Source organism: Pseudophryne corroboree, chromosome 7 (genome assembly GCF_028390025.1).
Source record: "Pseudophryne corroboree isolate aPseCor3 chromosome 7, aPseCor3.hap2, whole genome shotgun sequence".
In the NCBI taxonomy this organism is placed as follows: domain Eukaryota; kingdom Metazoa; phylum Chordata; class Amphibia; order Anura; family Myobatrachidae; genus Pseudophryne; species Pseudophryne corroboree.
This window is the reverse complement of record NC_086450.1, coordinates 464,482,304-464,506,221: the sequence shown is the minus strand read 5'-3', so window position 1 is coordinate 464,506,221 and position 23,918 is coordinate 464,482,304. Positions and strand designations below refer to the sequence as shown.

The following is a 23,918-nucleotide window of genomic DNA, read 5'->3' as shown; positions in this document are numbered from 1 at the left end:
ACCATAGCAGCCCCTTACTTAAGTTCAGACAGCCTCCCCTTAAAGAATAGCATACAGCACAGCACAGACAGGCAGCACATGTACACTGTTCAATCTCCCATGCCAGTGGGAGTGAAGATGGCACTGATGCATGGGGACATATATAGAATCCAAAACTAGTGATGTGCACCGGACATTTTTCGGATTTTGTGTTTTGGTTTTGGATTCGGTTCCGCTGCCGTGTTTTGGATTCGGACGCGTTTTGGCAAAAACCTCCCTGAAAATGTTTTGTCGGATTCGGGTGTGTTTTGGATTCTGTTGTTTTTTTACAAAAAACCCTCAAAAACCGCTTAAATCATAGAATTTGGGGGTCATTTTGATCCCATAGTATTATTAACCTCAAAAACCATAATTTCCACTAATTTCCAGTCTATTCTGAACACCTCACACCTCACAATATTATTTTTAGTCCTAAAATTTGCACCGAAGTCACTGGATGACTAAGCTAAGCGACCCAAGTGGCCGACACAAACACCTGGCCCATCTAGGAGTGGCACTGCAGTATCAGACAGGATGGCACTTCAAAAAAATAGTCCCCAAACAGCACATGATGCAAAGAAAAAAAGAGGCGCAATGAGGTAGCTGTGTGACTAATCTAAGCGACCCAAGTGGCCGACACAAACACCTGGCCCATCTAGGAGTGGCACTGCAGTGTCAGACAGGATGGCACTTCAAAAAAATAGTCCCCAAACAGCACATGAAGCAAAGAAAAAAAGAGGCGCAATGAGGTAGCTGTGTGACTAAGCTAAGCGACCCGAGTGGCCGACACAAACACCTGGCCCATCTAGGAGTGGCACTGCAGTTTTCTAGCGAGAGGATGAGTGCTTCCATCCTCATGTGAAGCTGAACCACTAGCCATGAACATAGGCCAGGGCCTCAGCCGTTCCTTGCCACTCCGTGTCGTAAATGGTATATTGGCAAGTTTACGCTTCTCCTCAGATGCTTTTAATTTAGATTTTTGGGTCATTTTACTGAACTTTTGTTTTTTGGATTTTACATGCTCTCTACTATGACATTGGGCATCGGCCTTGGCAGACGACGTTGATGGCATTTCATGGTCTCGGCCATGACTAGTGGCAGCAGCTTCAGCACGAGGTGGAAGTGGATCTTGATCTTTCCCTATTTTACCCTCCACATTTTTGTTCTCCATTTTTTAATGTGTGGAATTAAATGCCAGTATCAATAGCAATGGCCTACTACTATATATATTGCGCACACATGAAATGTACCACAGGTATGGATGGATAGTATACTTGACGACACAGAGGTAGGTAGAGCAGTGGCCTTCTGTACTGTACTGCTATATATTATATACTGGTGGTCAGCAAACTGTGCAAAACTGAAATGCACCACAGGTATGGATGGATAGTATACTTGACGACACAGAGGTAGGTAGAGCAGTGTCCTACTGTTCCGTACTGCTATATATTATATACTGGTGGTCAGCAAAACTCTGCACTGTACTCCTCCTATATAATACTGCTGGTCCGCAGTCCCCACAATAAAGCAGTGTGAGCACAGATATATGCAGCACACTGAGCACAGATATGGAGCGTTTTTCAGGCAGAGAACGTATAATACTGGTGGTCAATGGTCAGCAATACTCTGCACTGTACTCCTCCTATATAATACTGCTGGTCCCCAGTTCCCACAATAAAGCAGTGTGAGCACAGATATATGCAGCACACTGAGCACAGATATGGAGCGTTTTTCAGGCAGAGAACATATAATACTGATGGTCACTGGTCAGCAAAACTCTGCACTAAACTCCTCCTATATAATACTGCTGGTCCCCAGTCCCCACAATAAAGCAGTGCGAGCACAGATATATGCAGCACACTGAGCACAGATATGGAGCGTTTTTCAGGCAGAGAACGTATAATACTGGTGGTCACTGGTCAGCAAAACTCTGCACTGTACTCCTATATTATGCTGCTGGTCCCAAGTCCCCACAATAAAGCAGTGTGAGCACAGATATATGCAGCACACTGAGCACAGATATGGAGCGAATTTCAGGCAGACAACGTATAATACTGGTGGTCACTGTTCAGCAAAACTCTGCACTGTACTCCTCCTATAATACTGCTGGTCCCCAGAATAAAGATATTTGCACTGCAGCCCCCTGAAACAAAGTGAGAGGATGCCAGCCACATCCTCTCACTATCATTTCCAATGCACAAGTGAAAAATGGCGGCAACGCACGGCTCCTTATATAGAATCCGAATCTCGCGAGAATCCGACAGCAGGATGATGACGTTCGGGCGCGCTCGGGTTAACCGAGCGATATGGGAGAATCCGAGTATGCCTCGGACCCGTGTAAAATGGGTGAAGTTCGGGGGGGTTCGGATTCCGAGGAACCGAACCCGCTCATCACTATCCAAAACCTGTGTGAATCCGACAGCAGGTTGATGACTTGTTGCCATGCTTTTGGATCAGAGACTGGCAGGAAAACCTGAGCCAGGCTTGGATCCCAGCTCGGATCTCAGTGTTCAAGTGGGATTGGTTCTCAGAGTACCGAACCCGCTCATCTCTAGTTTATACACAGTGCAGCATTTATATACCATGTAGGCAGACAAGACACATGCAGAGGACAGCACAAATCAAGGGCACTTATGTTATATTTATCTCTAGTTTTTATTTTTATTTTTGTCTTTACCAAATAGGAGGAGGAAAGGGAAATGAGGGCAGGAGCATAGTGAATATATCATTATAAACTAAAAATTATTAACACAAAGGGCTGTGTAACAACTGTTATGGATAAAGCATCATGATGGATGGTATGCCAGTGGTCATATGACTGATGCCAGAATCCCAACACCACTCAGGAGACTGGCACTGGAAAACTAACAGCCCAAAGGTGAATATTGGGGTAACTGTTTGTGTTAAGGACCAGAGGAGGGTTAGGGTTAGGCACTAGTGAAGGTAGGGTTAGGCACTGGGTGGTGGTAGCCCTAGCCACCACCCCATGATGGTTTTCCCCAGCCACCACCCCCAAAGGGTTAGCCCTAGCTGCCACTCCTGAGGGTTAGGGTTAGAGTAAGGGAGGGGGTAAAATACTTATACTTCCGATGTCGAGATCTTCACTGGCGGATGCCGATGTCGGTCATGTGACCACCAGCATTTCGATGAGCAGTATATCATACCGAACCCTAACCACTAACATAGTAATGTAACAAATCAAGAAGGAGAGAGATAAGAGGTCCCTTACTATTAGATAGAGATGTAAGGAGTGACTGTAAACCTGAGAGGTAATGTATGGCGCATCATCTGAGAATAATTTGCTTATAGCAGGGTAACACGCTGGGAGATATACAGACTGATAATTCATTATCTGTAGTTGTAATAGTAGCTGAACCTGTGATTCCAGAATATGTGTACATTTTCCTATGACTGTGACTCACTTAGGTACCCCATACTGTGTTATATTGTATTTTCTGATATTACAAAATACATTACTTTGAAAAGCCCTGCAAATGAGGACGCAATACTCATCATATGAAGATAATGTTTTCTCAAAGAATATGACATGGCAAGTATTATATATTCATCAGAGGTGTCTCCCCAATGCCATTTCTTCACCACACCTGCAGAGACTTCTGTCATTGATCTTCATACACTAAGGAAAAAAGAACAACCTACAGCTGTGTGATTAACCCAAGGAGGAGACTACCACCAAACATTCACGTAAATGTATTTTAGTACTGTAATAATAATGTTTCTTTATAAGATAACCTGATTATGACATGGAAAACCAGATTTACATGAGAGAATTCTATTTATTGCCATTTTATGTCAATTCTGATTATACATCATTTACTGCCAGTATTTTTTTCTTCCTACATACAGTATGTTTGGAGTGCCCATTAATTTTATTATAATTACAGTGATATCTATAGATGATCAATTACACATCCCCAATTAGCTACAGTTTTTTCTGTAACCTGGCCTTAGCAGGCGACTGTTATACAACCATTACTGTTCCTAACCTGCTGCACATGTTACTGGAGATAATACAGCGTCCATCATTCAATGCTTCACCCAGCTGTACTTTTATCTTTTGGTTAGACCACAGGTTCACAAACTCTGTCCTCAGTACCCTATAGAGTTCATGTTTTCTAGGTCACCTCCTGGGTGACAAGAAAATTGTGAACTTTGTGGTGTCATGAGGAGAGAATTTGAGAACCACTGGATTAGAACTATATGTTGCTATTTGTGTCCTTTACACTATCACTATATTTTAAATAAAATAAACTCTTTTATCATCTGTCAGTTGGATATTAGGAGGTTTTAGTATAATTGTGTCAGTCACATACCATCAATCAGTTTCTTCTGTGATCCTAAAGCTCATGTGCTGGCAGTGATGGTCATGTCTTGTCTGACACCTTATATAACAATAATTAGAGTCGGCGTAGGGTTGTCTTGCAGATAAAATCTACAGATTGAAGAAAGAAAGCCTTCTTCATCTGCTCATGCCACCTGACCATTGTACTATGCAAAAGGTGTGTGTGTGTGTGTGTGTGTGTGTGTACATGCTACCACCATCAGAATACTTCAGTGTCCTGGAACATGTCCTTACTGTACTGCAGAGGCATAACTCCAAAAGTATGTGGACGCACACAGAAAAATGGGTGTGGCCACATGCTGGAAGGGACATGGCCACTGAAAATAGTGCATGTCAACATGATATTCGCCCCATTTCTCATCAATCTGAGCAAAAAAAAAATCCATTCCATAAGCACCTTACCTATATGATGGTTTCATACAATGCGGAACCACTGAAGAAATGTTTCCAACATGGGAAGATTAATATACAAGAGTACAGACTAACCGCACAGGAAATAGATTGTATCATAAAGATTACACAACCCCTATCCCCATATTTTAAGATTCTTGTATATACCAGAATATCTAGGCTCAGAGATGCTACCACTAAACAAAAAATTTGTTCAATTAGTACAATTTGTATCATGCGGTGCACAAAGAAGATACAATAAAATTTAACTTTTAATTTCACTTGTTTAAAATGATGGTAATTAAAAATTGCAAAATAATAAAATAATTTTGTGAAAATAAAGAAAGAGTGAATTAAAAATTCTTTCTTTTGCATGGATGCCCCTATGAAAATCACTTTACTTCACTTTAATCTGTTGTGAAGTTCTGATTTGAGCAACAAATTCAACAGGCAGTGTACACACTCATACAGTGTCAAAAAATATGTAATAATGACAACAATGTTGCTAAATTTCCAATGGAGTGAGCCCCCCTATCTGAAAGGACCTACCTTCCACCTGCTGCAGATCAAATCTTAATCAGCTGTCATACTGATGGCGTCACAGTGTAAGGGCCGGCAGCTGGAAGGCTCTCAATGTGATCCAACTGACCGGCTGTAAGGAAGGATCTGTGGTAGACAGAGGGCTGACAGAGGGATTATGACAGGAGAGAAACGTGCTATAGGCACTGCAGCTGAGACTGAACATTGCATGATCAGACAAAAGTATGACAGTAGTGATATTTGTTGTTAATTAGAATTAAATGGGAATGGAATAGCTATATATGTGTCTGTGTGTGTATATATATATATATATATATATATATATACATACATACACGCACACATAATAGCTGTTCTTTCCATTACTTGGGCCTAATTCAGACCTGATCACAGCAGCACATTTGTTAGCTAATGGGCAAAACCATGTGCACTGCAGGTGTGACAGACGCAACATGTGCAGAGAGAGTTAGATTTGGGGGGTTATATTGTTTCTGTGCAGGGTAAATATTGGCTGCTTTATTTTTACACTGCAATTTAGATTTCAGTTTGAACACACCCCACCCAAATCTAACTCTCTCTGCACATGTTATATCTGCCCCACCTGCAGTGCACATGGCTTTACACATTCATACCTCCCAACATGACCCTCTCCAGGAGGGACAGAATGCTCTGCTCCTGGACTTTTCTTTTAATGTATGATTGTCTGCACCTGTTTTAAACAGGGTAATGGATCAGAAAGGTGTTTCAGCACAGGTGATGGCAATCATAAATTAAGAGGGAAGTCCAGGAGCAGAGCATTCTGTCCCTCCTGGAGAGGGTCATGTTGGGAGGTATGCACATTAGCTAACAAATTTGCTGCTGCCATCAGGTCTGAGTTAGGCCCTTTGCAAGGGAGTTTCTGATTTTTATGGGTTAACTGAGTGTTGAAAATTTGGTAAATCTATAAAGGTGTAAATTTGAGACATCTTAATGTAAGTAAATATTAATCCATGGTTTTTGGCATTACCCGAGGAGCACCCGTAGGAGATACGGTAAAAAGTGACACGACCATTTTTGTAGTTTAATAAATTTTACACACTGGAGGCGCAGTCCAAATTTTGATCTGATTATTCAATTGGGCATTATCATTCACGCAACACAAGCCACGCATCAGTGATGATGTCATTATGTCAACCCCCTTTTCATCCCCTTTGGGGAGGTTAATTAAAATTCTAATTATGTAGTTTTCCTATTTCCCACCTGAAGAATAACTTTGTTAAATTTTAGCTTCCTAACATATCAGGCAGTAAGAGGATTAGTGATGAGTCTGTCAGTGAGTGAGTGAGGGCTTTCACATTTATATGTATAGATAATTGGAGCCTTTGGGGGGCATTTGTTGCTGCCAGTGTCTGTGGGACATCTTTCTGGCTGCACCCATCCTTAGCTCTGGCTTTTACTTTGAGTATATGCACTATTGAATGGGAGTGGCACATCATTGCTGGTTCCGGTTTCCAGATTGGTAATTGGTTCCACAGTGTGGGCCATATTACACTTCCAGTTTAGGTGCTGGCTACTATTCAAGAGTTGTTGCTTTTTTGTTTACCTACCCAAATTATTTTCATCCTGATTGGATTTTGTCTGTGCGTGTGTCCTTGTTGTGCACTGATGGTACTTATATAGCAACTTCAATTAAGTTTATTGCAACCATGTCTGGTAATTGGTAATAGCTGGCAACATTAATATCCAATATACAACTGCTTAGCAAGTTTACATATTCAATGATTATTTCAATAAAAATGAGGCAGTTTGAATATTCCATTTATATCTTATTAATAAACATGTAACTTATGGCATTTTTTGGGGGTGAAATGACTGAGATATTCATTCTAATGGTATTATCTTGTTGGTTGAACTGCTTACATATACAGTATTTGCTAAACATATCTCCATAGCAGATGCCATTTTCTTTTGGACATTTCTTTCTTAAGTGTTCCTCTATTTTGTGAGCGAAAGAGATTTTATTTATCTATAGATAAATGTGGTTATTTTTCTAAGCCCCAATTAACACTAAAAGTTACTCTTTTGCAACCTACTGTATATATAATAATCTACACATATACAGATGGAGACTTGCTTATCTATACTGTCTATGGCGTTTTTCCCAATCATGGAGTCACAGTGTGCCTAGTTGCAAGGCGGCAAACTTTTGCAGGCTGGCGCATAGAGCTTAGCATGGCATATGGCATGCTGTATGGCATTACCGGTTAGTGTAATACCAGCGATCATCCACCAGATGGCGCTTTTAAAAATCATTGTTCTACAGTAAATACACTGACATCATTTGGTCAGCACACATTACACATTTGTCTGGGGCTATGTTGGCCTAGTGGTATTGCTGATTGTTACCATGCACTTCACCCTGGGTTCAAGTTCCACAAGGGACGCAATGTGTGTATACTTTAAAAAAAAAATTAATTTATGTAATTGGATGCATGAGCAGAATTGCCATTACATGCAAAACCTATGCCATCGCTTGCTCCATAGATGTGGGCTTCCACGAGGCCCTGGTTCAGCGGCCATTTTGTTAACCCGCTCGGTGCTTGAGTCTTTCCTGCTATGTTGCCCAGAGCTTACTTAGCCCCATAGCCTGTGTGTTTTACATAACCTTACATCCTTGCTGCAGTCACGCTAAACAGCCCTTGAGGTCACACCACGCCACGGCAGGACTTGATAGAGCTGACTGTCTTTTTGTGTGTTTTTATGCGAAAATGCATCTTAAATGCAAAGCAATGTAATAGGATGCACACACAGCTTCTGCTGATTTAAATGATATGCACCCTGCCTATATTCTTTATGAAATGCTACACCACAATGATTTCCACAAAATTTTGTTAACAGATACATCTGCAGTCTCACACTAAATATAGACATGCCACATATCATTTTAATCAGCAGAAACTGTTTGTGCATCCTATTTGCATAGTGATGCATATAAGATGCATTTGCGTCAAGAAAAGACACCCAAAATTAGCAGAGCTGCCCAGCAAATGACGACTCACTCATGCAAGACATCTCTCGATCTCTAGGTGCATACACAATGCTAGCATGCCTTACAAATGAATGTACCTTCTGTGGCTTCTTGATTCCCTTCCCTAACGAAAGTCAGCAGGAGCAATTCATTTACATATAGTAGTCTACCAGCCATGTTGTGTTTGTCATTAAATAAGCAGTGCACTCAGTCCGTGAAATCACAAGTCTCACAGAGAGAGGAATTAGGGGTCGGGGAGGCTGCTTATTTAAGCAATGGGAGGCCCAGGAAGAAGTACAGTAAACTCAGTCTCATAAAGATAACTCTCGTAATTTGAAAAGCAAAACTTGTATTGTATATTTTTTTATAAATTAGCATTCACATTTTTTTCTAATTTTGCCAAAACAAGTTCTGTCATACTTTGTATGCAGTCTCAGACATGCACACAGATATACAGTCAAAATTTGAAAAAATTCTGTAGGTGCTACTTACTACACAAATATGCAATACAAGTATGACTTTTCAAATTACGATAGTGTTATCTTTATGAGACTGAGTTTACTATACTTCTTCCTGTGCCTCCCCATTGCTTTAATACACAGCCCCTGAAGCCCAGTGTTCATTATTAAATGATGGCATCAATCAATGTGTGTGTGATAGTCCAGTTAAATCCTGTGACTCTTACTGCAACTTTCCCATTTAAGGCATACTGTAGGCAGGCTACTCACTCTGCTGGTTAACCTCTTCCTCCCCCTTCCCCCTCTTCTGGGAGTCTGCTCATTTCACAGACAGGGAGGCCAGCTTACAGTCAATAAATTGACAAAACAGTATGTAAATAAGGTCTCATACTACAGTAGCCTTAGTTGAGGGAAGGGACTAGAGAGGTCCTGAGCAATGTAAATTTTTATTTTATTTGTAACTTTACTTGCAGGACCCAGCCCCATATACTCTATACAGGATACTGTATGTACATTAAACAGTAAGTAAGATTTTGCATAGAAGATGCTCGGACAGTTCTTATGAAAACTGAGGTTTTCCTGTGGTCATAATTATATTAACTGTAAGGTTCTTAAATGAATGAATGTTAAAACAATTTTTTTAATAAAGTGTGAAGAAAAAAAATAACATTCACCCACTCCAGGAATCAAACCTGGGACCATGACCATGGGGCCCAGTAAACCTCACCACTAGGTCATGAGACATGGTGATACAGATGCAAACTCAGGTGTGAATATAAGCAGTGATCCCTTTCAATTGGTTCTGATTAAGTGGTATTGTCAATGGTACTTGGACGCTCACGTAACCCTAACGCCAATGGACCATTGCTTTAACACATAAGTTTGCATCTGTGTACACTATCATTATTATTGATTCATTGATTATTTTTGGTACTGACAGAAAATGTATATTTTCTACAGCATCCCTGAAGCACAGTGTTCATTAGTAAACCATGGAGTATCAATTTGTGTGTGATGCCCGGGCCGCACATAACTGCCAAAATGACAGTGCAGGCATTGCGAGTCCACAGCGTAAATATATGCCTCCTTTATTTACATTGCGCTATACACTTCAAGTTCCTGATTGACTCTGTCTGACATTTGTTCTATGTGTAAAGTATAACATTACAGTTGTCACTGGCCATTTGCCAGAGCTTGCTAAGAGTACACTATTACAGTACGATTATTGTACTGTATATCCATCTGCAGCTATTTGCTCTACATACTGCACAGTACTGGATTAGTGGAGCATTAGCCACTCACTGGTGGAGATATGTATTGCATGCTGTGTATATGTTCGCACCTTAATGTACCATTCATTGCTGCACCTCAACAACCTGAGCTATAGCAGAGACACAACAAATACTCAGTCAGGCGGAGAATCTGCACATGCGCGGAATGGGGCCTTGTTAGATTGCATACGTGATCCAACCAGAATTATGCCCTCTGCACACAAACACTTTAGTGATACTTCCATAACACACCCATACAGTACAACAAAATATTTATTCATGTCTTAATAGCCTTTTCCCAGTCACCACCAAGGAATGCCCAGCACTTTTCCAAAACATCTTAATTGCAATTATACCTTTGTTCGTACATTTTAAGTAACACATGTACCAAATGTGTTTTTAGGGATTTTCCAGCAGCAACAGTACCAACAAACAGATCAACTCTTGTGTGTGACTCTGAATCCAAACCTTTATGCCTGGATAGCTGGAGCATTTGCTTTTTGGCCTCATATACCATTCAAAAATTCTATCCTTGTTCAACATTTGCCAACATTTGGATAGGCATAAGTTCTTCCTATACAGTACATGTACCATTACCCAAAGATTAATGATTTGTAATCCATTGTGATCTTAATTTTAGCATGCATCCTGAGTGATTTAGGAATCTTCCCTGTATATAATAAATACAGTTTTCTGACTCATTTTTAATTTGTAATGCAACTAAACAAGGATGTCCGTTGGCTCCATTGGTTTTCTCTTTATGTATGGATTCACCAGTTAGGGTTACAGTATTATAGTGAAATCAGACATTTTAGGTATTAGAGTTGTAAAGTGATTTATAAACCATAATAGCTGTATTTTCTGAATCTGTTAACTTTAATTTCAAATCCTTTAAACTCTATCAAAGATTTGGACCATATAATTATAAAATGAATTATGCATATTTAGCATCTTAAAATCTTGATGATCCAAAAAAGGTTTTTGCAGTGGCTAGTTTGTATTCCATACATATGGCATCCATCACAAAATAAATATTTAGGATCTATTAGAACCAAAGAAAACGTAGACCAATATAATGAAAATCCAGAACTGGCCCCAAGAAAACATGAGTTGAATTAAAAGATATGTAAAACATTATAGTATTATAATGTAGCTGGTAGGGTAAAGGAAATCAAAATTAATATCTTCCCTAAATTATTATATTTCTTATAAACCTTAAAATTTGTATTGCGGTAGTGGAGGAGAGTTGCTGTTTGACCTCTTTTTTTTTGCTTTTTAATCTTACCAATATACAAATCCTAAATATTACAAAAATATTATTAAAATGTGCGCTAAAACTATTTTGCCAAATCAATCATCCTGCTATTTTGGAGGTCCACACTACCCCACTCCCATGAGAAATGTTTATTGTGGAAATGGTAAATATTACGCATTTAGGTTTGGACAGATATTGTAAATTTATATACATTTTTGTTGATAGCTTAAAGAATCTAAATATTTTAATGACATGTTAACCAATAATGAATACACTGATCTTGGGAAACACAATGTATGTGCTTTCATTCAAATGGTTTATGAAAATTTAAATGATTTGGAAATATGCCCCCTTATCACATCTTGCTATCTTAATACCAAAGTCTATTTGAAAAGTATTTTTCAGGTTAACTTGGAAACTATGATTGCTCATCTCATTAGTTTAACAATGATATGGAGTAGCTATGACACTAGAGATGTCGTGGTTGATTTAAATTTTCCAGACCTGTTCTGTACGCCAGAAAAGATTATACCAGCTTTTAGAACCGCCTTCAGGCATTCTATGATAAAGAAATCTATGCTGAAAGCTGGCACACCTAAGGGGTTAGTTAGTCTTTGGTAGGAATCCTGAGGAAGTGCAAATAAAGCAAGGAGGCTTTACTCAGCTTCTTTCCATAGATGTCAAAACTTAGCTGGGAAGATATGAGCTGCAGGTATTGGACTTTGTGAAGAACCATTGGTGCTCTACCTGTGGCTAGCCAAAAGGTGTGAGAGGGAAAATAAATAACTTTATTTTACTAGAATGGAATACTGCTTGAGAACTGGGACTGTGGATAAATGTTTAAAACTGGAACAGGTAGATAAATGTTCAAGAGGTGGAACTGTGGATAACTGTTTGAGAACTGTAACTGTGGACAACTTTTCAAGAGCTGGAACTATGGATAACTGATACCTGGACTGGAACCAGAATTCAGACCGGACTGGAACTGGAATGCTGGCTGGACTAGAACTGGAATAATAGTTCTGAATGAACCTGAAGTGCTAGCTAGGCTGAATCCAAAATTATGACATTGGTGGGGAAAGAGTGCTGACAGGCTGAATCTGGAATAATGACATTGGGAAGTCCCCTGGTGAAATAACCAGAAAAACTTGAAGATAGAAGAGACATGGATTACACCCCTAAACAACCTTTTATATTATTAAATGTACCAATCATATGGAAATAAATATTATATTTATTATTAGACTCTATGTCTCTCCTTGTTAGGGGATATGTTTCTTGTATTCTGGACTTGTCCAGTCATCCACTTACATATTTTGGATTAAGGTATTTAATTTCCGTGTGCTTAGAGATAAAGGTGTCCTCAGATTCTATCTTGGCCATTAGAATTCATTATTTACAGTATACCCTTGTCAAACTGCTATATATTATGCCATCCCCCTCCCCTTAATAAAGTGAATGGCAAAATCTGATTTAATTTTAACATGCAGACTTTGGGTTTCCCATATTATTTCTACCTCTACTTGCTCACCAATTATTAAATGCCTTCTATGGCATGTGTCTATTATGAAGGGAGTTCCTGTGCTAGAACTCCTTCTCTTTGCAGCAACCTTAATGAAACTTCTGGAACCCTTTTGACTATGGCTACTTCTCAATTTGTTATTTTTCTTGGTTTATTTGTCCATGGTGGTTCCTATGGGACAACCTCCAGCTGGTCTTATACTGATTCAAATTGCATTTCTACTTACTCTATTGTGACTGTAATTGGTGTGTCTCCATGCCTTCTTGCGACCTTCCAATTGTATACTTATGCCCCTCACTCTATATTTTTTCAACACTTCCACTTTTTACATTTTTTATTTTTAATTAAAAAAAATTTGACATTAAATAATATAGTATGATGGATTGTCAGAGAGAATAAATAAAGGACATCAGCAATGAGCCCAACATAACAACATAACTTGATGGCTGGCGGTCTTTCCCCACCACATACCAGATACAAAAGTGTCTTTTGTATGAAGCAAAAAAGAGTGGCTTGTGATGAATGAAGGATCACAGGATTGACATATACTCTTGTTTTGTACCAAGCAGTGGAATTGAATAAAAAACATTTTTATTGTGAATCAAGCATAGTAGGGGGGATATAATTTTTCCTAAAATTTGCCAACACTGGATTTCTTATGGAAGGTAGCGTTGACCCATCCATGCAAATAAACAAAAAAAAACTACATTTATGAACAAAAAAAGTAAGAGAAGAAGGGACATTCTGTATCTAATATTAAAAAATAATTTGTGTGCCACTGCCGAGATTATTAATAAAAGTTTTACCCTTGGGTCAAGTATAACCAACCCATTCACGAGTAAGGGGAACATGTTCTAGTAAATAAGTATATGGATAATCTTGAACATGACATCAAAACAACTTATCGTGGGTGCAATTCCACAAGCAATGTACAAAAGATGTCTGACACATCAGTCTATCCCTAGTATCTGAGAGGCCCATAGTACTGCTATGACGAGGGGACAATAAACCACAGTGGTAGATGCTCAAAAAAATCTCCCTATAAGAGCAGGCTGTCAACATCTAACATGAATAGGTCATGAAATAGAACACTTGGTCTAAAGAGAGGGTAGAAGGAGTCTGCATCCAGTATCACATGACTGTAACAATCTTAAGGCGGGTAAATACTACCCGATTGTGTTATGCCGGTGACATATGACTATATCGTTAAACGATATAGTGTTCAATGATATAGTGAGTACACACTGAACATTATCGTTCAATGATAACGTTCAGTGACGTCACCGCCGGCATTCTCGAACATGCAGCACAATATTGGTGATCGCTGAACGGTGTGAGGGAGCACGCATCGTTCATCGTTCACCAATATTACCCCCATACACACTGGGCAATTTCAGCCTAAAGCCTAAAAATAAATGATAAAGACATTTATGTCATTATCGTTCATTTGTTAGGCTGAAATCACCTAGTGTGTACCCCCCTTTAGAGTTATCCAAAGAAATACTGTACATAGAGAGCTATAAAGTACACTAATATGATCATGTTATTGATTAGTGACAAACGACCTAATAAGGAGTCAAGAGTTTTTGATCAGTCAGCCAATAGAAAGGAGGCAATGACTGAATGGGCATAATGAAGTGATTGAAGAAAAGCAAAAGTATGAGTAGGGGGTAGCTCAAATTTATAAAATAGGCAAACTTCATTTTCAAAAATAAGCATTGATTTAGGGCCTTATTCAGGTTTGTTAGCAAACTAAAAAAACACACTACTGTAATGGGCAAAACCATGTTGGACTACATGTGGGGAAGATGTAACATGTGCAGAGAGAGTTAGATTTGGGTGGGGTGTGTTCAAACTGAAATCTAAATTGCAGTGTAGAAATAAAGCAGCCAGTATTTACTGTACCATGCAAAGAAACAATATACCCCACCCAAATCTAAATCTCTCAGCACATGTTATATTTGCCCCACCTGCAGTGCAACATGGTTTTGCCCATTAGTGTGCTTTTTTTTTTGTTTGTTTGCTAACAAATCACTCAAAAAGTATCATCCTTTGCAGTTTTCTGTAAAGTTGTTTTTGAATAAGTTGCACTATTTTGGACTGTATCAGAGACTGTAATGTGCAGAAATGGAGATTAAAATGTTTTGTCATAACTCTAAAAATGTTATAATCAGCCCCCAAGGGGAGAGTATATGGCTGATGTACTTAACATCATTTTTTTTTGTCCCCGAGGTAACCTGTTAGGAATTACCAAATATCAAAGGGATCCACACCATATAAGTAAGGCTACATCTTTCCCTGTGTCCTGTGTTCTGCTGATTTACAGGTGAGCTGTGATCCTACCACACATCTGTAATGTGCTGCACTATGCTTATGTAACTGACATGTGATTGTTATTGTGTGGCAGAAAACAGTCTTTTTTCTTGAATTGTTTTTTTTTTTTTTAAATCACATGTTGTATGCATAAGACTCTTTGCTTTCTCCCAGCCACAGTAGGGGTAAAAACTTTAAAAAGTCAGTATTTTTTGGGGGAAGTTCTTTTACAATAAGGGAAGTACTTTTTTCCTATGTGTGTTTGTTGAGGATCTCTGTAGGACTCAAACTAATGTTTTTAAAAAGCTGTTAGCGCATAATGTATGTTTGCCATACGCTGCAGACTGTAGTAAACATAAATGCAACATTTCAATATCTGAAAACTAAAATAACTGTATAAATACAACTATGTGGCATTTTGTGCTAATAAATCATAGGATTTCACAGAAGTAGCAAACAAATGAGTGAAGGAACACAAAGGTGATAACAGTAGGGACAGTGTAAGGTTTATGTGAGCAGGAAGCTGCAACCTCTGTGCGCCATATTCCATTTCAGATGTTTAGTGAATGATGATTAAGTATACAGACTATCACTTGCAGCTTCCCTTTTTTTAAGCCCAGCTCTATTCAGTCATACTATCCTTTATTACAATTTAAAATGCTGACATACTCTGGATTCAAACCCATTGCCTTTGGCATTGCAGTCATACACTCTATTCATTGAACTATCTGCCCTTGCATAGAAAGCTAGAGAATTCTAACTATTTGAAACTTACCTTGTACTTTGTGAAAAAATTATCAGCATTGCGGCTGAGCAGATCTACAGTATGTTGTGTGTGGCTGGATGAGATTGGATGTGTGACTGTACACTACATAGATCTGCTCAACTGCAATGCTAATTATTTTGTTGCCAAAGTACAAGTACTGTAGCTTCATATTGTTAGAAATCACATAGTTTTTATGCAGGATCAATGGGTTTATGGCATTATATTGAAATGTGTTGTTTAATAATGAGTACAGCAACTGAATATCAGCAAGCTCTCAAGCTCTAAAAAGAAGATTTGTGTCCAAAGGCATTTTCTTGCAGTATTCTATAAATGTGTGTGTATAATATATATACAGTATATATATATATATATATATATATATATATTAGTATGTTCCTTTAGTGCGCTCTTATTATACACTACTGAAATGTCTAATTACTTTTTGTCAGTTAGTGTCTGAGTTTACTAACATAAATACTATTATATTTCCAAATGGGAAAGCAAGCTTCAACACAGAGAGAATCCTTTGTCGGTAAGGATCAAAAATAGATAAAAGAAGAAATATCTCTGTGGAGCGCTCTTATTCTATAATCTGATATAATTAGATGATTGTTGGTGGATGTTATATAAAGAGAGGATGACCTTACACATTTATACACCCATATTAGAATCACAAATATCTCTTTATTAAAATATTTTGATTTAAAACTTATCATAAAACTTTTCGTTTTCTTTTACATTGGAGATACAATTGCATATTTCAACATTATTTGTATAATTTACTAGCAGTTGTCCTATAGTTCTGCCTGAATAGGTATCCAATATTGGATACCTATGCAGGCAGACCTATAGGACAACTGCTGGAAAATTAAAGGGATATGTTTATCTTAAGTTTACAAGTGGATCCCTTCCGTTGGACTTCACTGATACTTTGAAAAATTGAGGAAATGCCAACCCAATGAGCCAAGAAAAATGAATGAAATATATAACTACATGCTGGAGAAGAATATAATTCATTAGGTGGCCTATAATAAGGAATCCCAATAAATGCTATCATATTCTGGGAATCATTTTCTTCAAGTTTTTTCAACTTGGTAATACATATTTTTCTGTACAACTTTGGTTCAATTAGAACTTCATACTTTTTGAATACTACAGTTATTCCAATATAAACAGAGAGCTGTTATTTAGAAAACGCCCCTGAAGAAATCGATATAGACGAAACGCGTTGGGGGAAAGCTCATTATATTGTTTTTTTTCCTTATACAAATAATGTTGAAATATACAATTGTATCTCCAATGTAAAAGAAAATGAAAAGTTTTATGCTAAGTTTAAATCAAAATCTTTTAATAAAGAGATATATGTGATTCTAATATGGGTGTATAAATGTGTAAGGTCATCCTCTCTTTATATAACATCCACCAACAATTATCTAATTATATCAGATTATAGAATAAGAGTGCTCCACAGAGATATTTCTTCTTAAATATATATATATAGACACACCATGACCTTTCTCTGCGATCAATTTTGTTTTGCCCCATACCCACTCATCTCTACTATAAACACACATACAGTAGCATTTAATCCCTTACCAGCGCATGTGGAGCTCAAATGCATATGTGACTCTCCTGGATATAAATACTGCATACACTATGAACACTTAGGGGCAGATTTAACAATGAGTGATATTCTTGTTATCGCTCGTTACGAATGATAACTGGTCCTCCAGCCAATCAACTGCTGTCATTTTTCAAACAAATGACAGTGATAACAAGAATATCATTCATTGTTAAACTTTTTGAACTTTAGCATTTTTTTAAGTTGGCATTTTTATTAATTGCCTATACTGTATGTAAAAGTGTGTCAGTATGCAGCTGAGAATAAAAGTGGGTACTCCCATCTGATTGGGGGTATAGATATTTAAAGAGCACTCTGCACTAAAACTAGATGGTCTTGTTTATGGAAAAACAGAATGTAAAAGAAAAAAAGAATGTTATTAAAACAATTTTAAAATAGTGGGCCATACTGTAATAGACACTATAACATGTACTGCAGTTTCAGAATATACAATAAAAATACAAAGTACAAAAGTCCCAGTATCATCACCAAGTGTGTTTCTGCTGCTTCATTTACATTTATTGGTCCGGACTTTTTCAATTTGATTTGGATATTTGATTGGGTTGTATAAGTTCAGTAGAATGTTTAACATGCTGAATTAGATAAATGCACATTTAATTAAAAGAAATGTTGTAAAATTTGATTACCTCCTTTTGATGTCTTGGCTGTTTTTTGTTACAAGGCTAACATGGTGGGATGATTTTTCTTTTAGATTCAGCCTTAACACAATGGTAGAATATTACACGTACTGTACATAACTACTGTTGGGCACTCTGGTTGAAGTTGATACCAAATTCAACAGTGCATGAAGTGTTAGGAATGGTTATATATTATCTGTAAAGCAATAGAATTAATAGTCACCAGCGCTTTAAAAGATAATGATAATAATAATAATAATAATAATACTCTTATTAAAAATGCATAAATAAATGAATATAAATTCAGGACGGTAGGTTTAAGTTTAAAAAGTATAGGATAAATTTTATGAAAAATAACATAAAATCACAGGTGCTTAAAAAACATGATTATGAATTAAAATGATCATATGAAAGAACACATCCACATATTTCCTCAACAGAGTCTACTTCATACCCCGGCTAGGACTTCCTCTGGAGTGATATCCATAAACTTGTTTGTTGGAGAATTATTATGGCAATGGAGTAAAGAATAGTCCGATAATTCTCCCATAGTTAAAGCACGAGTCCAAAGTATACTTATGGGGGACAGTGTTCTCAGTCTCTGCAGTAAAGTTGATAATTCATTTGCTTACAAGATAACATAGTTATATTTATATATAATATGATAGTCGCTGGAAATAATAATCAGTTTCCCATTGTTGTAAATGACACAGGGGAATCGCACAGTAGAATCAATAGGAGGACAGTTTTATTCATATCAAATGGTCCTGCTGAAGTAGAGAACAAAGATCAGTAATAATATACGGGGGTCATTATTCGTATAGTGTCACCATATATATGAAGAGAGACAGGAAATAGAGGGAGAGATTGTACATTTTTCATTTTCATATTTTTTATAATATATAATCAAACGTATTTTTCAATCCTTTCTACTGCTCGTTTTTAGAAATAAATTGTTGTATACACATGTGAGACCAATTGCTATATGAACTGTGTGTTATTTCTATATTTTCGGACGGTTAGGTTTTTGTTGCATAATTAGTTTCTCAGGTGTCTGTGATGATATTAAATTGCTCAGGGTTTATAAGGAGCCCCAGGACAGCACTCTAACATTCACTCCTGAAGAAGCTGGGTGTCAACACCAGCGAAACGCGTTGAGTTAGAGACTGCAGGACACATCCTTAAAACCATCCTCACACTGCTGGATTTTATCATCATCACTACCCATACGGCACTAATTGGACCGCATTTCCCTGGACATTTTCATCTGTGGAGAAAATTGGAGGTTTCCCTATCCGCCTGAAACGCCTGCATTGGTATGCTTAAAAAGGGACTATTCTTTACTCCATTGCCATAATAATTCTCCAACAAACAAGTTAATGGATATCACTCCAGAGGAAGTCCTAGCCGGGGTATGAAGTAGACTCTGTTGAGGAAATATGTGGATGTGTTCTTTCATATGATCATTTTAATTCATAATCATGTTTTTTAAGCACCTGTGATTTTATGTTATTTTTCATTAAATTTATCCTATACTTTTTAAACTTAAACCTACCGTCCTGAATTTATATTCATTTATTTATGCATTTTTAATCAGAGTATTATTATTATTATTATTATTATCATTATCTTTTAAAGCGCTGGTGACTATTAATTCTATTGCTTCTATATTCTTTTGGGGAATTACCACCCCCTACACCAGCAGCTCTCTGACAGCGCACTCTATCTTTTGTATACTCATTATCTGTAAAGCATTGCATAATATTGAACTTGTATATATTTATTATTCAGTTATTTATATAGCGCACACATATTCTACAGCGATTTATAGAAAATATTTCTGCCCATTCCCAGTGGAGCTTACAATCTATATTCCCTATCGCAGGTACACACACACACATTCACGCTATGGATAATTTACTTGGGAGCCTATTAACCTACCAGTATATTTTTGGATTGTAGGAAGAAACCAGAGCACTCGGAGGAAACCCACACAACACAGGGAGAATATACAAACTCCACACAGTTAGGGCCATGTTGGGAATTGAACCCATGACCTCAGTGCTGTCAGACAGTAATGCTTACCATTACACCATCGGTGCTGCCATACAGCTTTCAATAAGACAATAAAGGTGATAACTTTTATACGTTGTACATGCAGTCCAATCGTGTTGTATATTAATAAGTATCTAGAATCTGTGTGATTGTTACATATTCTTTAATTTACAAATCTTTTTTAGAATGTTTTGTTTAATGAGTTTTATTTTTACTTCTACAATTTGCTTCTTTAAAGCAATATATGCGCACTTTGGGCCTTATTCAGCGTCAGTTACAAAATGGCAAAATCACAATTTGGACGATTATCGGCAGACAGCGCATGCGCTGAAAACGCATTACGGATGTGCAAATCCTAAATTGTGATTGCAATTTGAGTGACAGGTAATGACCATTTGTGAGTGTGAACATGGTGTTTGTGGGGAGTGGTTAGAAAAATGCAGACAGGTCATGGCTGTTTTCGGGGCTTGTATCTGATGTCAGTTGCAATGGACTGCATTCTCATTATTCTGAGTAGCCCTGGGTCAACCGCAATTTTCGATGGTACTTGATTTCTGCGTATACATAACAATTTTTGGGTGGTTCTTCACATGCGATTTTTAGCTGAAGCAGGATTGAGAAAACCGCAATTTCTATCTCAATAGCGATCCAACCTGAATTAGGCCCTTTGTACTGTATAAGTTGGCTCCAGATGATAAATAACAAAGTACTGTTATAAACTCTTGACTTCTTGAACCACAAACTGAGGTCTATCAGCAACATACTGTAAATCTTCAAAACTGTATCTAATATTAAAACCTATCAGTATTAAGCAAGGGTATGTCTATATTGTTTCTATAATTATGTTTTTATAATATGCAGACATATATAGTGGCAGATGCTCAATTAGCTTAGTGATATCATTCAGGTGCTTGAAAGGAAGGGGTATTTCTAAGCAAGAAAAAAAGGGCATTTTGTTTCCCCCAGCACTATGAATGATAACAGTAACCAGATTTAAATCCCACACAATATTAGAATTCAGAGATCTCGGTTACATATATTTGCGCAAATGTATGAATAAGCCCCAAAGTCGCATCAGGGCATCTCTGTATATTTGGGGTCCCTATCGCTATATCTAGGTGCAGGGTGTGGCACCCCAAAACACCAGCATAAACCAGAAAGCCCAGGGAGGGCATACAGTGAAACAACTATAGTGTTAATAAATCAGTGTTAGGAAGCCAAAGCTAAAAAGAAGGTGATACAAAAATTAGATGTAATTAAAATGGAAAAATAGTGTTGAAGAAATGAGTATGTGAAAAGTGTTAATAGAATGTAAAGGTATGCTACACTAAAGCCATCCAGCTCAACCAGTCCAGAGGCTCCACACCCCACACCTCCATTACCCCAATCTGGGTCTATGATTAACCAGCAAGGAGCCACATGATAATGACTCCTCACTTAAATATATAAAAGCTAAGAGCTACCTACCTTGGAGCAACCCCATAATGCTCCATATGGCATGTCAGGGCCTGCACCTCCTCCAACTGTAGGAACCTCTCTGCATCTCACAACAGACATATATAGTGGCAGATGCTCAATTAGCTTAGTGATATCATTCAGGTGCTTGAAAGGGAGGGGTATTTCTAAGCATGAAAAAAAGGGCATTTTGTTTCCCCCAGCACCCTGAATGATAACAGTAACCAGATTTAAGTCCCACACAATATTAGAATTCAGAGATCTCGGTTACATATATTTACGCAAATGTATGAATAAGCCCCAAAGCTGCATCAATGCATCTCTGTATATTTGGGGTCCCTAGCGCTATATCTAGGTGCAGGGTGTGGAACCCCAAAACATCAGCATAAGCCAGAAGCCCATGCCAATTTTAAAGATTGATCAGGTAGAGAATTATATGAATTTCCAGTGGGTTTTTGATTCCATAATTTCCACACTTTTATCCCTCCTGATTGGCCAGGCATTATTGGATATGTACTCATAGTGGATGATCCACTTTTTACCGATGTTAATATCCCAGAGCAAATGAAACCATTGATTGTTTGAGGCTTATTACTCAAATCAGATGTACCCCTGATGAAGTCTCTGTGAGAGACGAAACGCGTTGGATTATCAGATTTGTTGTGATCTGACCTCCAATTTACAATCCTTGAAGGAGGAGTTCGCAAAAAAATATTTGTACATCTGCTCTTATGTGGACCACCACTGGATGTTAGTGGTGGTTGAAATGTTTTATGGACAGTTATATCAATACAGTATCAGATGATCTTTTATAAATTTTAATACATTTTGTATATTGGAACACATTGTTTGTTTTTCTAAACAAGATTTTATTTGACATTAGGTAATTCTGTCACAAAAATATAGGTGTTATAACAACCCCAATGCGCCAATTACACTAATACTACATATTTGTTTTTTGGTTCATCATAACAGGGAAACTAGTGTAATTAGGCAGCCAATCTTAATTATTGAATGTGATCTCCTCCCTATTACTCTATTTTCAATCAGCGCAGAAAGAGGGTTTTTTTTTGTTATATATATATATATATATATAAATATATATATATATCAATTAATACATTACAAAAACAATAGTGCATGTTAACATATTCTCATTTGAGCAAAGTTCTCACCCACTGGCACAATATGTTGAATTAAGTAGTCCTTCTTTTAAATGCCCATTCCTATAGTGCTCACAATTCCATGGATTAGTAGAAGAGTTTATTCCAAGAGCCAATTCACCTTTTATGGTAAGTATTTCCCACCCGAGGATCGCTCTCCTAGGCCAAATGCAGATAATAGGCTGGAGTCCTCAAGTCAATCGCGGTCTGGGCTCTCAATACTGTTTTACAGGATAGTTCAGCAAGTTCTATTTGATGGAGTGCAATCCCTGAAGGTTGATATTGGAGCTGGTTCAGGCAAAAGAGGTAGACAGTAGTCCAGTGGGTAGATATCCAATGCGTTTCGCTGATTCAGATGGCAGCTTTATCAAGGTATCAATGCCAGTGACGGGCTACTTAGTCATGTGCATGCGCAATGTCCAATCTGCACATGTGAATGACTCTTTCACCCTGCGGGGACCCAGCAATGCCCAGAAGGCTTCTGTGAAGCCAAAAGGGCAGCGCTGGCTCCCCATTGCTGGCAGTGGGTACCATACCGCTCTCTCCAGCAGTAGCTGGCGAAAGCGGTACAGAGGCAAAGAGTGGTAAACCTAGTTTACAACTGTTTGAATACTGAATGGATGACAAAACCCCTTTAGCAACTCCTAAAATCTTTAAGCATTGTTGATAAATGGGGGCCTTAGAGAGGTGTTGGGAGATAAATTCCTTACTAAGCTAATCTTCAATATACAGATGTGTCCACATACATCTGTTCTATATCCCCACAAATACCATGTTCACACCCACAAACAGTCATTAGCTGTCAATCAAATTTCAATCGCATTTTAGCGTTTGCACATTCCATTGCATTTGCAGCGCATGCGCTATGTGCCGATAATCGTCCGATTTGCGATTTTGCAATTTTGTAACTGAAGCTGTATAAGGCCCAAAGTGCACAAATATTGCTTTAAAGAAGCAAATTGTAGAAGAGAAAATAAAACTCATTAAACAAAATATTCTATTTATTTTATTCTAATGGTATTTATAGGAGATTGACTATCTCCATATAGCAGCTGCTTAAATAGAAACAATCCGTAATAGCAC

At 37.8% G+C, this 23,918-nt stretch overlaps 1 long non-coding RNA gene across 1 annotated transcript; it reads left to right on the top strand.

The window, feature by feature from the left end:
* The first annotated feature begins 5,405 nt into the window (after nt 1–5,405).
* LOC134943869 (uncharacterized) lies at nt 5,406–20,248 on the top strand. Its single transcript, XR_010181799.1, has 3 exons — nt 5,406–5,533; nt 15,057–15,150; nt 20,125–20,248. It is a non-coding gene; the product is annotated as an uncharacterized LOC134943869 (long non-coding RNA).
* The last annotated feature ends 3,670 nt before the right edge of the window (nt 20,249–23,918 follow it).